Source organism: Schistocerca gregaria, chromosome 7 (assembly GCF_023897955.1).
Source record: "Schistocerca gregaria isolate iqSchGreg1 chromosome 7, iqSchGreg1.2, whole genome shotgun sequence".
Lineage (NCBI taxonomy): Eukaryota > Metazoa > Arthropoda > Insecta > Orthoptera > Acrididae > Schistocerca > Schistocerca gregaria.
Window position 1 is genome coordinate 147,936,735 of NC_064926.1, and position 13,503 is coordinate 147,950,237.

At 44.7% G+C, this 13,503-nt stretch overlaps 1 protein-coding gene and 1 pseudogene across 1 annotated transcript in view; one reads left to right on the forward strand and one right to left on the reverse strand.

The window, feature by feature from the left end:
• Positions 1–13,503, forward strand: part of LOC126281320 (protein Fe65 homolog) — an 821,707-nt gene that overhangs the window by 13,667 nt on the left and 794,537 nt on the right. The window lies entirely within an intron of this gene.
• Positions 11,114–11,231, reverse strand: LOC126282586 (5S ribosomal RNA; annotated as a pseudogene).

A 13,503-nucleotide genomic window follows, 5' to 3' on the forward strand; every position in this document is an offset into this window, starting at 1 on the left:
CTTAGTGTATTCATCTCTTGGTCTCCCTCTACGATTTTTACCCTCCACGCTGCCCTCCAATACTAATTGGTGATCCCTTGATGCCTCAGAACATGTCCTACCAACCGATCCCTTCTTCTGGTCAAGTTGTGCCACAAACTTCTCTTCTCCCCAATCCTATTCAATACTTCCTCATTAGTTATGTGATCTACCCATCTAATCTTCAGCATTCTTCTGTAGCACCACATTTCGAAAGCTTCTATTCTCTTCTTGTCCAAACTATTTATCGTCCATGTTTCACTTCCATACATGGCTACACTCCATACAAATACTTTCAGAAATGACTTCCTCACACTTAAATCAATACTCGATGTTAACGAATTTCTCTTCTTCAGAAACGCCTTCCTTGCCATTGCCAGTCTACATTTTATATTCTCTCTACTTCGACCATTATAAGTTATTTTGCTCCACAAATAGCAAAACTCCTTTACTACTTTAAGTGTTTCATTTCCTAATCTAATTCCCTCAGCATCACCCGACTTAATTCGACTACATTCCATTAACCTCGTTTTGCTTTTGTTGATGTTCATCTTATATCCTCCTTTCAAGACACTGTCCATTCCATTCAACTGCTCTTTCAAGTCCTTTGCTGTCTCTGACAGAATTACAATGTCATCGGCGAACCTCAAAGTTTTTATTTCTTCTCCATGGAGTTTAATACCTACTCCGAATTTTTCTTTTGTTTCCTTTACTGCTTGCTCAATATACAGATTGAATCACATCGGGGATAGGCTACAACCCTGTCTCACTCCCTTCCCAACCACTGTCTCCCTTTCATGTCCCTCGACTCTTATAACTGCCATCTGGCCTCTGTACAAATTGTAAATAGCCTTTCGCTTCCTGTATTTTACCCCTGCCACCTTTATAATTTGAAAAAGAGTATTCCAGTCAAGATTGTCAAAAGCTTTCTCTAAGTCTACAAATGCTAGAAACGTAGATTTGCCTTTCCTTAATCTTTCTTCTAAGATAAGTCGTAAGGACAGTATTGCCTCACGTGTTCCAGTATTTCCACGGAATCCAAACTGATCCTTTCCGAGGTCGGCTTCTACCAGTTTTTCCATTCGTCTGTAAAGAATTCGTGTTAGTATTTTGCAGCTGTGGCTTATTAAACTGATTGTTCGGTAATTTTCACATCTGTCAACACCTGTTTTCTTTGGGATTGGAATTATTATATTCTTCTTGAAGTCTGAGGGTATTTCGCCTGTTTCATATATCTTGCTCACCAGATGGTAGATTTTTGTCAGGACTGGCTCTCCCCAGGCCGTCAGTAGTTCTAATGGAATGTTGTCTACTCTAGGGGCCATGTTTCGACTCAGGTCTTTCAGTGCTCTGTCAAATTATTCACGCAGTATCGAATCTCCCATTTCATCTTCATCTACATCCTCTTCCATTTACATAATATTGCCCTCAAGTACATCGCCCTTGTCTAGACCCTCTATATACTCCTTCCACCTTTCTGCTTTCCCTTCTTTGCTTAGAACTGGGTTTCCATCTGAGCACTTGATGTTCATACAAGTGGTTCTCTTTTCTCCAAAGGTCTCTTTAATTTTCCTGTAGGCAGTATCTATTTTACCCCTAGTGAGATAAGCCTCTACATCCTTACATTTGCCCTCTAGCCATCCCTGCTTAGCCATTTTGCATTTCCTGTCGACCTCATTTTTGAGACGTTTGTATTCCTTTTTGCCTGCTTCATTTGCTGCATTTTTATATATTCTCCTTTCATCAATTAAATTCAATATTTCTTCTGTTACCCAAGGATTTCTACTAGCCCTCGTCTTTTTACCAACTTGTTTCTCTGCTGCCTTCACTACTTCATCCCTCAAAGCTACCCATTCTTCTTCTACTGTATATCTTTCCCCCATTCCTGTCAATTGTTCCCTTATGCTCTCCCTGAAACTCTGTACAACCTCTGGTTCTTTCAGTTTATCCGGGTCCTATCTCCTTAATTTCCCACATTTTTGCAGTTTCTTCAGTTTTAATCCACAGGTCATAACCAATAGATTGTGGTCAGAGTCCACATCTGCCCCTGGAAATGTCTTACAATTTAAAACCTGGTTCCTAAATCTCTGTCTTACCATTATATAATCTATCTGACCCCTTTTAGTATCTCCAGGATTCTTAAATCAAGTGTTAGCTATGATTATGTTGTGCTCTGTGCAAAATTCTACCAGGCGGCTTCCTCTTTCATTTCTTAACCCCAATCCATATTCACCTACTACGTTTCCTTCTCTCTCTTTTCCTACAATCGAATTCCAGTCACCCATGATTATTAAATTTTCGTCTCCCTTCACTATGTGATTAATTTCTTTTATTTCATCATACATTTCTTCAATTTCTTCGTCATCTGCAGAGCTAGTTGGCATATAAACTTGTACTAATTGAATAGTCCCCGCCCGGATATCCGAATGGGGGACTATTTTACCTCCGGAATATTTTACCCAAGAGGACGCCATCATCATTTAATCATACAGTAAAGCTGCATGCTCTCGGGAAAAATTACGGCCGTAGTTTCCCCTTGCTTTCAACCGTTCGCAGTTACAGCACAGCAAGGCAGTTTTGGTTATTGTTACAAGGCCAGATCAGTCAATCATCCAGACTGTTGCCCTTGCAACTACTGAAAAGGCTGCTGCCCCTGTTCAGGAACCACACGTTTGTCTGGCCTCTCATCAGATACCCCTCCGTTGTGGTTGTACCTACGGTACGGCTATCTGTATCGCTGAGGCACGCAAGCCTCCCCACCAACGGCAAGGTCCATGGTTCATGGGGGGTGGTGTGTTTTCATGTACGCCATAATATGTTCATAGTTTAAATACTTATTTCAGTGCATCCGGCCCTTATCATTTAGTTTTGTTCCAATGTATGCCATAATGTTTACGTAATATCACTATAGTAACACTTTATTTGTTTATCTTAGTTTTATTTAGTTCTCTTTCGATGTAAATAGTAAGTAATGTAAAACTAGCAATTTGTAAATTTATAATGTCACATACATGTACATAATGAAATATCTCTGAGAGTGGAAGTCCTTGGCATTGTTACGGTTATAGTATCGCCGTCTTTGTGTACATACCTTCATGTGATGAAACTTCTTAGTGTGTGAGTGATGCCTTAGATCATATATATAAGTGAATTATACAGGTTTCGTTGCTGCAAGATGATGAGCAATCTGCACTGGAACATAACGGCGCAGATTCTTCATCGTAATATCGTAAGTAACCGAAAAATCTTCCCTTTAATAATAACAATTTGTTTACATCATTTAAAATTTTTGTTAGGCACAATGACAGTTAAAAAGACGTTATCTCACATCTTCTCTTGGCTGCAGGGCTCCACCATCCCAAGGAACCTGTCGGTTCGAAGCTGCTAACGTCGCTGTTTAAATAAATAAATTGCATAGTAAATGGTGGCTGGTTGCTGTAATCTTCTGTGTAAGAGTCAACCTATATACAACCGGCATTAATCGTCCCTGTATTCACCGACTAAGTGCAACGGGCATGGAACCCCATCCCATAAACTGATATTCGACACCTGTACAACATAAAGCAGGCACGTTTGTATGCTTGCATTCAACATTCCGGTGGCTATACCGGTTATTAACGTACCAGCATTTCACATTTCGAACTGCTTATCTCGCACTTACATTAACCTGTGATTTTGCATTGTTAATCACATTAATATATTGCCTAGACAAATGTATTTTAGAAATTTTGTTACTCTATATTAATTATTTTTTGTTGTTGTGTTTCTTTCCGTCATTGTAGAAATTTTAAAAACTGGTGTCCTTCCTGAGAGGACACGAATCTTTCCTTTTTGCCTCGTATCACGTTTATGGATACTGAACTGTTACTTCTGTAGGGTGCAGACAGGACCTCATGAAGAGGGCATGGAGAAAGGACGAAATACGCTTTTTAATATCGCTAATCGTGTCCATTTTCAGCTGCTGTCATCCGTTTATTCGCCTGAGTCTATCGAACAATCCTACGATCTTCTCGCGGTGTAGTATTTCCGGAGGGACCCATTCAGGAGTCCATCTCATCATCAATTGTTTTGCTGTCATCACACTGCAGTCTACTGTCAGTGCAGTCTGTTGGTGTGATGATGCCATGTCCATCATTCTAATGACTCGAACTGTCACAGAGTCTGAAAGATGGCGAATATCTGCAAGTGCGCATCGGCAGTAACGTTGTACACACTCAATAGCCTTCATGTGCTCGCTCCATTCGTTATATCTAGGAATGTTTTATTTTCTCAAACTGCGCTGAAATAAAGATAAAATTTCAATGAATGTATTCCGGAGGCGTGCAAATACTGTAGTATATACCAAAATCCAGGTAATAATTGTAGGCCGAAGCACCTGCAGTTTTCGCCCCCACGACTTACCATTTACGACCGCCCCATCCAGTCAACTAACACACTCTAAAACACCTCCGACTAACTCTTGATCGCTGACCAAAATGGGAGCCCCATCTGCTAACTATTCAACAGAAAGCCCTTAACTGACTGAAATTACTAACCGACCAAGTATGAGAACTGCACGCTTCCACACTCTTTCACACCTACAAATCCCTAATCGGACCCATCCGCCGCTATACCACTGTGACATTCACTTTCGCCCCTTCTTCCTCTTATTCCACCCTACAGATCCTCAAACGTCGCGTACTCCGATTAGCCTTTCGCATCCGCTTATCCTCCCCCACCTCAATCTCTACCAACTTACCATATCCTCTAGCCTACTCTTCCACCTTGAATACCTCCGAAAATCCTAAGTTACCTGTAAATTCGACACTATCCAGACCTTGTTTCCCCCTGCTTACTGACCCTGGTACTCTTCCCTGCCTGTACCACCACATTCTCACAAAGCAACACCTCCACACCCTCCACCAACGACACTTTAATCGCTTTTTCCAATCCGACTATGAAATCCATTCTGATACCTATATATCAGTCCTACCAAATGTAGGAGATCCCTTCCACCCTCCCCTTGTCAGAGCTCCCCTCCTCTCCACCCATTTTAGAAGTCTTCGTTCGGAACCGCATCCCTCTAAACTCTCCACCCACCGCACCTCCAAACATCAACCCACACAAACCCTTCCTTCGCACTACTTTCAGATGCCACATTCCCATGATATCCTTATCCCTGGCAAGCTACATCCACTCATCACTTCACTCCTGTTTGCATCTATTTCAGTCAGTCAACTCATCGGCATTTCCATTTTACCCTATGCAACTATCTAGCAGTTTCTATACATTTGTGTGTGATACTCATTATCCTTTCACCTGTGTCGATATTGTAATTAATCACTAAATCTACCTTGTATATTTTAACTTACGACTTACAGCTCGGTTCTGATACTGTTAAAGGGTGTCATAATATTAAGTACTTGGGAGTGACAATGTCGTCCAATGGTAGAAGTATGGATGATGTAAACAACAAAATAGGCCAGGGAAAGCGAGCCATAACACAACTAAATGGTATTCTCTAGAACAAAAACATAACGTGCAGAAAAAAACATACCATCTCCCACACAATTATTGAAAGTATCACAACATATGGTGCAGAGTTGTGGGAACTAACTCAGAGGCAGAAAGATCCCCTGCTGGCTGTCGAGATAGATTTCTGGAGACGGAGTTGTGGATACTCCAGACTTGACCATATTAGAAATGATAGGATCAGAGAGTTTATGAATGTCAAAAGCACACTCCTATACTACATAGAAAGGAAGCGCCTTCTCTCGTATGGTCACTTACAACGTATGCCAGATACAAGATAGCCAAAACGGGTATGGAAATTGACTCCACATCAAAGAAGACAGCGCGGTAGCCTTCGAGCTGCTGGAAAGACGACGTCAACGAAGCAATGACGGTGAGAGGTCTTAATGAAGGAGAATGGAGCTTGGAATTCGAGAGGCGGCGGCAGCCGTATATAACTGCTGTTATGTCTTTTGCTATTACAAAACAAATGTATCCACTGACACCCCATCCCCTGCCGATATTGGCCGGGGAAATGAAATAACAATAAAGAAAAATATTCTGGGGTATAGTGTGGTGACGTTTGTGAAAGATGTTGGCGATGTAACACTTCCCAAATGCGTCAGTGCTGAAACATTGAACCATACGGTTGCGTCACGTTCTGAACATCTGCTGTAATGTGACAGGACAGTATACATTACTGAAGTGAAAAGCTGTGTTAGACTGGACTAGATCCGAAAATAAAACGCAATTATGGATTTTTTAATTAATTCCGAGCGCTTTTCAAGTGACGGTAAAATCCTGCCTTCGTCCATTCTCCACTATGTAGCGTGATAACCGGGCGTTTTTCTTTATTTTACAGCCGTGCTGGTATAAAAATGCATTTTTGTCGGTCCCGGGTGCACGTGGAGTCGGGCGGCCGTATTAGCGGCGTTAGGGCGGGGGCTGTGCAGCCGCGTCGGCCGGCTGACGTTTATTGAGCCAGTGGACGCGCCGGGCGGGGGTTCACCGCCCTGCCCTGTTAATTAGTGGCCAGATGCGGTGCACGCGCGCAGATACCACCGCCGCGCCCTGGGGACACCGCCCCCATTTTTCCAGGCCCTGCTGCACTCGTCGGCGCCCAAATAAATGGCTAAAATCTGTCCGGCCGGTCGGTTCATTCGTCACAGCGTCAGTGTCGAGCGGCAGTCGACACAAGCGATTCCACGCGATATGCGCGATTTCTTTTTTCTCGCCGCCCTGGGGACTCGATTTTTTTTCCATAAAGTTGGAAGCACTGCGTTCAAGAACAAGGTGTCAGCAGTACAACGCACGCTTGTCTGTCTTAGTCGGATGAGAACACACGTCATATTGCCTTGTTGAAATGCGTATATTCCAATTCCAGTCAGCTGTGAGGTAAGGAGAGCCATCTAGATTGCCGGGAAGAATTAGTACAGCCTTTTAGAGGTTTCAAATTCACTCAAGATCTATAGTTGCAACAGTGTGTATGGACTACATGAAATGATTATGTTAGCAGATCAATAGGGCAAGTGCTGCTGATGTACCAGGTATCGACCCGTGCTGGTTCAAAATGGTTCAAATGGCTCTGAGCACTATGCGACTTAACATCTGAGGTCATCAGTCCCCTAGAACTTAGAACTGCGTAAACCTAACTAACCTAAGGATATCGCACACGTCCTTGTCTAAGGCAGGATTCGAACCTGCGACCGTAGCAGTCTCACGGTTCCAGACTGAAGCGCCTAGAACCGCTCAGCCACACCGCCCCATGCTGAAACACGCATATTATTACATGGTGTAGCCACCAGTAGCAGCAAAGGCGCTGACATTGGCATCCAGGCGATATGTTATGCCACGTCTTCTCAACCTAATAGCTTTGTAAGAGTTGACGAGTCGCAGGAGTCACTTCCCATCCCATCATATTCCAAACGAGCTCGATTAGAGACAAGTCGAGATATAGTGCTGGCCAGGGAAATGACTGCACGTCTTGCACAGCATGTGTGTGGGCTAGCATTACAATAACGGCAAAAGAACGGTGTAACAAGATTCTGAACGTACCTGGCGCTGGTTATCGTCCCCTCCAGAAGCACCAATGATGAACGAGAGTTGTTGTTTGTAGCCCACAGACCATACGCCTTGGCATGGGGCCGTTGTGTCTTGGAGGAATGCACTATACATGACAGCGCTCACCATATCTACTCGTACACGCGAACGACCGTCACTTGTATTGTGTGGAACTGGAGATCTAGAACTTCGGAGGGGTTTGTCCCCGCCATAGCGCGCAGTGTTACACAACCCCACAACAGGCTACAGCAGTCCACTTACCCCACCGCCGCACCACACCGAACCCAGGATTATTGTGCGGTTCGCGGCCCTCAGTAGCCCCCCCCCCCCCCCCCCCCCCCGGGAACTTTTCGCACCAGATGACAGACGAGTGTAACCCCAATGTTTCCGTCGTAGAGTAATCATGGTATACGCGTACGTGGAGAAAGTGTTTGCGACATAGTGTAGCTGAGGCGGAATCTACATCTGCATCTACATCTAAGGGGAACTAGCCGCATTCGCCGATGGCAGATGGAAAACCGCCTTAAAAACCATCCACAGACTGGCCGGCACACCGGACCTCGACACTTATCCGCCGGGCACGCCTTCCCGGCCGGAAAGCAGTGCGTTAGACCCCACGGCACTTACGTGCAGGTAGTATCTGCTTTCATCGTTGGAAACTACGGCGCGTTTCAGTCTTCCAAGTGATCCCCTGTCGGCACCAGTCGAGCAGAGCACATCGATGTTGTGACGTGAGTGGATCACTGGCTAGAGGTGTGTCGCTGTTGTGGTCTTCAGTCCTGAGACTGGTTCGATGCAGCTCTCCATGCTACTCTCTCCTGTGCAAGCATCTTCATCTCCCAGTACCTACTGCAGTCTACATCCTTCTGAATCTGATTACTGTATTCATCTCTTGGTCTCCCTCTGCAATTTTTACCCTCCACTTGCCCTTATTCCCACTTCTAATAACCAGCTCGGAACAGTTCGTATTGGCACAGCTGGGGACACAAGCACTCTTATCTGTGCTGTGATCGCTTTACCATCCACCGCCGCTGCCACTACGAGTATGACGGTACTAGTGGTCTTCTGTACTGCGTGGACATCCAGAACCTCAACTACGGGTGTGAGAATGTTCATGTGACCGCTATACCAGCATCGTTGCACAACTGACTCGCCACATTAAACTTGAGTGTCAATTCGAAAGTACCATCCGCCGCTCGGAACACCACAATTTGGCCCTTTTAAAACTCGCTCAGTTGGCTGTAGGAAGCACGAGTGCGTCTCTGTGGCATGGTTGCCTGCTTGCTTCAGACTTTTGCTCCGCACTAAACCTTCTGTCTGTGAGCATTTCCTATTACAGGGTTGCACAGGTGGCAGTCTGATTGCTGTGGCACTGCACTGTCTGTTGGTAGAAGGCGCTGAAACCATTATCAGTACATCTGTTGTCCCCCAGGTGGCATATGCCGTCATCGGATCAAAATCGTCGCCGTCTTGTCAGATGTACTAATTTCTTTCCGGCAGTGTAGTTTCTGCTTGCCTCATTAAACTGCACTCACGGTGTAGGCGGCTCTTCCGCTGCGTGCTGCTGTTGGCAATTTGTTTCCCTTGGTGATAGCCAATGGGTGATAGTATGCAATATCCAATGAGACTCACTGAATCTAATGACTTGTTTCGGTCGAAGAGCCGGCCGTGGTGGCCGAGCGGTTCTAGGCGCTTCAATCTGGAACCGCGCGACCGCTACGGTCGCAGGTTCGAATCCTGCCGCGGCATGGATGTGTGTGATGTCCTTAGGTTAGTTAGGTTTAGGTAGTTCTAAGTTCTAGGGGACTGATGACCTCAGATGTTAAGTCCCATAGTGCTCGGAGCCATTTTTTTTTTCGGCGGAAGACGCGAACTGATTACTTTTGTTTTCGACATGGATAGTGCGAGATTGACAATTACTGATCTAGCGATTACGGATTATAAAACTACTTACTGATTTTCGTGTGTATCTCTTGTAGTGTCGTTTTTCGGAATACGACAGGAGTTCTTAGCATATTGTTTTCGTGTTCCAGTGTTACAGTTTTGTTGTGAGCAGGCGAAACCAACAAATGTGACTGGAGGGAAACTGTGTGTGGTAACGAAGTGATCTGTAGCTTAGCCCGAGGTATAGGTTACGTTGAAATGTTGTAGTTTGGTAGTGGATTGTCGAAGCCATTGGATGTGACTAGCTGTGGTGACGGACTGATCTAGAGCATAAGCCAGTTGTTGTTTCAAAAACTTTGTCGATTTTTTTCGAAATGTCTCGATTTCCGACGTTGTAGCTACGCAGGAATCAAAGAAAACAGCTTATATTTTACGGAATAGACTCTTTTATATGGCAACATTGTGCACAATATATTCGATTGTGCGACCACGCAATTTCATACGTTACACATTACGACGACGTTTATAGAACACTACTTTCTCATTGATTCCGCCATTTTGTCTGATCATATTCGAGTTGACTGCACATCATTCACCGCGAAAGCAATTAATAACTGCACCACGCAGCACGAAAGCCGCGAACACCGTAAGTGCACTTTTACTCTGCGCTGCTCCAGCGTTTTAACAATATGAGGATATTTATGGGAATTCTCTAATGAATCGTACTTATGTGGACGAGTTGCATGCTGAGTTCAAAGCTGACAGTACGAATGTTCATAATGAACAAAGCACAAAGGAAAGAGGATTCCTCTATCATGACCGATGAAGCGGCGAACAATTTCGAACCGTCGATTGACTTTGGACGAGATAAACGCAGTGTTCCCAGAAGTCTCCGAAATCACTACTGGGAAACTTGGTTTCCGAGTGCTGTGTATTAGCTTGATATCAAAGCAGCTCACAGATCAACAAAAAGCCAGCAAAATCACAACTTCAAGGGAATTTCTGGAGAGCTTCCAATTGGAAGGTGAACAGTCCCTTGACTCTGTTTTGGTTGGCAACTGAATGTGAGTAGCCACTAGACGTCTGAGACCCCCGAGTCACTTCTGAGTGTACTTATGAAAATTTAGGGTCCAAATCAGTAGATAGACACCGAAACAAATAAAACATAATAGTTTACCTGTAGCTATATCAACAAGCCTTTTTCAATTCCATACATATTTGAATTGTACAGATTGAATTGTAATTTAATACCGTAATTTAACATTCTTGCCGGACGATATGTGTAATGAGCGCTCTGTCTGACATTTCTCATCAAATGTCACGAGCGTAGATTGTGTTTATTACGATAGTAATTTTGTTTGTAACGATTGATTTTTTATGTACTAGTGTTTCTTGAGGATCCTAGTCAGCTAGTTCCTAACGACGGCCCAATACGCTAACAAACTAAACTCCTACCACACAGGCCGTGAAGGCCCAAAGGTACCGACCGTCCGCCGTGTCATCCTCAGACCACAGGCGTCAATGGATGCGGATAGAGGGGGGGGGGCATGTGATCAGCACACCGCTCTCCTGGCCGTATGCCAGTTTCCGATCTCGGTGCCGCTACCTACCAATCTAGTAGCTCCTCAGTTCGCCTCACAAGGGCTGAGTGCACCCCGCTTGCCAACAGCGCTCGGCAGGCCGGATGGTCACCCATCCAAGTTTTAGCCCAGCCCGACAGCTCTTAACTTCGGTGATCTGACGGGAACCAGTGTTACCACTACGGCAAGGCCGTTGGCCCAATACGCTAAAAACACTTTCGAAATAAACAATACCAATTTTTGAAACTTAAGTGTGTGAGAAATCCTAACGAAGCAAATGAGAAACCCTCAGGGAACACGCTTACAGCTACTTTCACTAGAATCTAATACCAATAATTTTGATAACAACGAAGCGTGTTTCCAACTGGATGCGCTTCACACATTGGAAATTGTTAATTTGAAGCATGACATTACTAGATGTTGCACTGATATTAGTGAAAAAGAATCAAAGCGTCAATATTTAGTGCTGATCTCCAAAATATCTTGTTCAAATATATATATTTGTGTACTGATGATCCAAAACATTAAGAACACTACCCACCGCAACATTGAGTGCCACAAGTAGAGCGGTGAGAAAAGTATACACTGAAGTGACAAAAGTCATGGGATAGTGATAGGAAGATGTACAGATGGCGGTAGTATCGTGTACACAAGGTACAAAAGAGCAGTACACTGGCGGAGTTGTCATTTGTACACAGGTAGTCCACGTGAAAAGGTTTGCGACAGGATTATGGCCACACGACGAGAATCAAACAACTTTGAACGCAGAATGGTAGTTGGAGCTGGACGCATAGGACATTCCATTTCGGAAATCGTTAGAGAATTCAGTATTCCGAGATCCACAGTGACAAGAGTTTGCCTAGAATACTAAATTTCAGGCATTACCTCTCACGGACAACGCAGTGACCTACGGCCTTCGCTTAACGATCGACAGCAACGGCATTTGCGTAGAGTTGTCAGTGCTAAAAGACAATCAACACAGAGTCCAACGTATCCATTAGGACAGTGCGGCGAAATCGAGTGTTAATGGGATATGGCAGCAGACGATCAACGCGAGTGCCTCTGCTAACAGCACGACATCGCCTGCAGCGTCTCTCCTGCGCTCGTGACCCTCTTGTTTGAACCCTAGACGACTGTTAAACTGGCATGGTTAGATGAGACCCGATTTTAGTTGGTATGAGCTGACGGTATGGTTCGAGTGTGGTGCAGACCCAATTTGTCAACAAGACATTCTGCAAACTGGTGGTGGCACCGAAGTTGTATGAGCTGTGTTTACGTGGACCCAATTTGTCAACAAAACATTCTGCAAACTGGTGGTGGCACCGAAGTTGTATGAGCTGTGTTTACGTGAAATGGACTGAGTCCTCCTGTCCAACTGAACTTGTCATTGACTGTAAATGGTTATAGTCGGCTTTTCATGGGCTTCATGTTCCCAACCAAAGATGGAATTTTTATGGATGACAATGCGCCATGTCACTACCCCACACTTCTTCGCGGTTGGTTTGAAGAACATTCTGTATCATATTCCTCCCGCCGGCGGTTCGAGTCCTCCCTCGGGCATGAGTGTCTGTGTTGTTCCAGCGTAAATTTAAGTTAGTAAGTCTACTGGCCGATGACATTAGCAGTTTAGTCCGTTAGGAATTCACACACATTTGAACATCGCTCAATATGATTCCCATCGAACATTTATGGGACATAATGGAGTGGTTAGTTAGTGCACAAAGTACTACTCCGGCAACACTTTCACAATTATGGATGACTATAGAGGCAGCAGGGTTCAATATTTATGCAGGGGACTTCCACGTCGAATTGCTGCGCTACGCCGGACAAAGGGAAGTCCGACAGACATTAGGAAGTTCAAAATGGTTCAAATGGCTCTGAGCGCTATGGGACTTAACATCTGAGATCATCAGTCCCCTAGAACTTAGAACTACTTAAACCTAACTAACCTAAGTACATCACACACATACATCCCCGAGGCAGGATTAGAACCTGCGACCGTAGCGGTCGTTCGGTTCCAGACTGAAGCGCCTAGAACCGCTAGGCCACAACAGCCGGCCATTAGGTGGTATCCAATGACTTTGTCCAATCAGTGTATAAGCAGAGTAGTGCCGAATGGGGGAAAGGGGTCAATATGGTGACATAAGCGAGTTCGAGAAAGGGCAGATTGTTATGGCTTGGGGCCTGGGAGCGAGCATCTCGGAAACGGCGAATGTAGTCGGCAATTGGCGAGCTTCTGTCCTAGGCTTCCATGAGAACTGGTTGAAGGACTGTGAAACTACGAGTGTGTGACATTATGTTGGACATTAACCCCCATTACAGAAGATGATGCAGGGCAGGCGATTGTATGTGGCAGATCCAGCGACTGATTACAGTGTTGGTGCAGGGGTAAGAGTTTCGAGGTGTACAGTTCAGTGCACGTTGTTCAACATGGGTTTCTGCAACAGTGACCCCATGTTGAGCTTTAAAA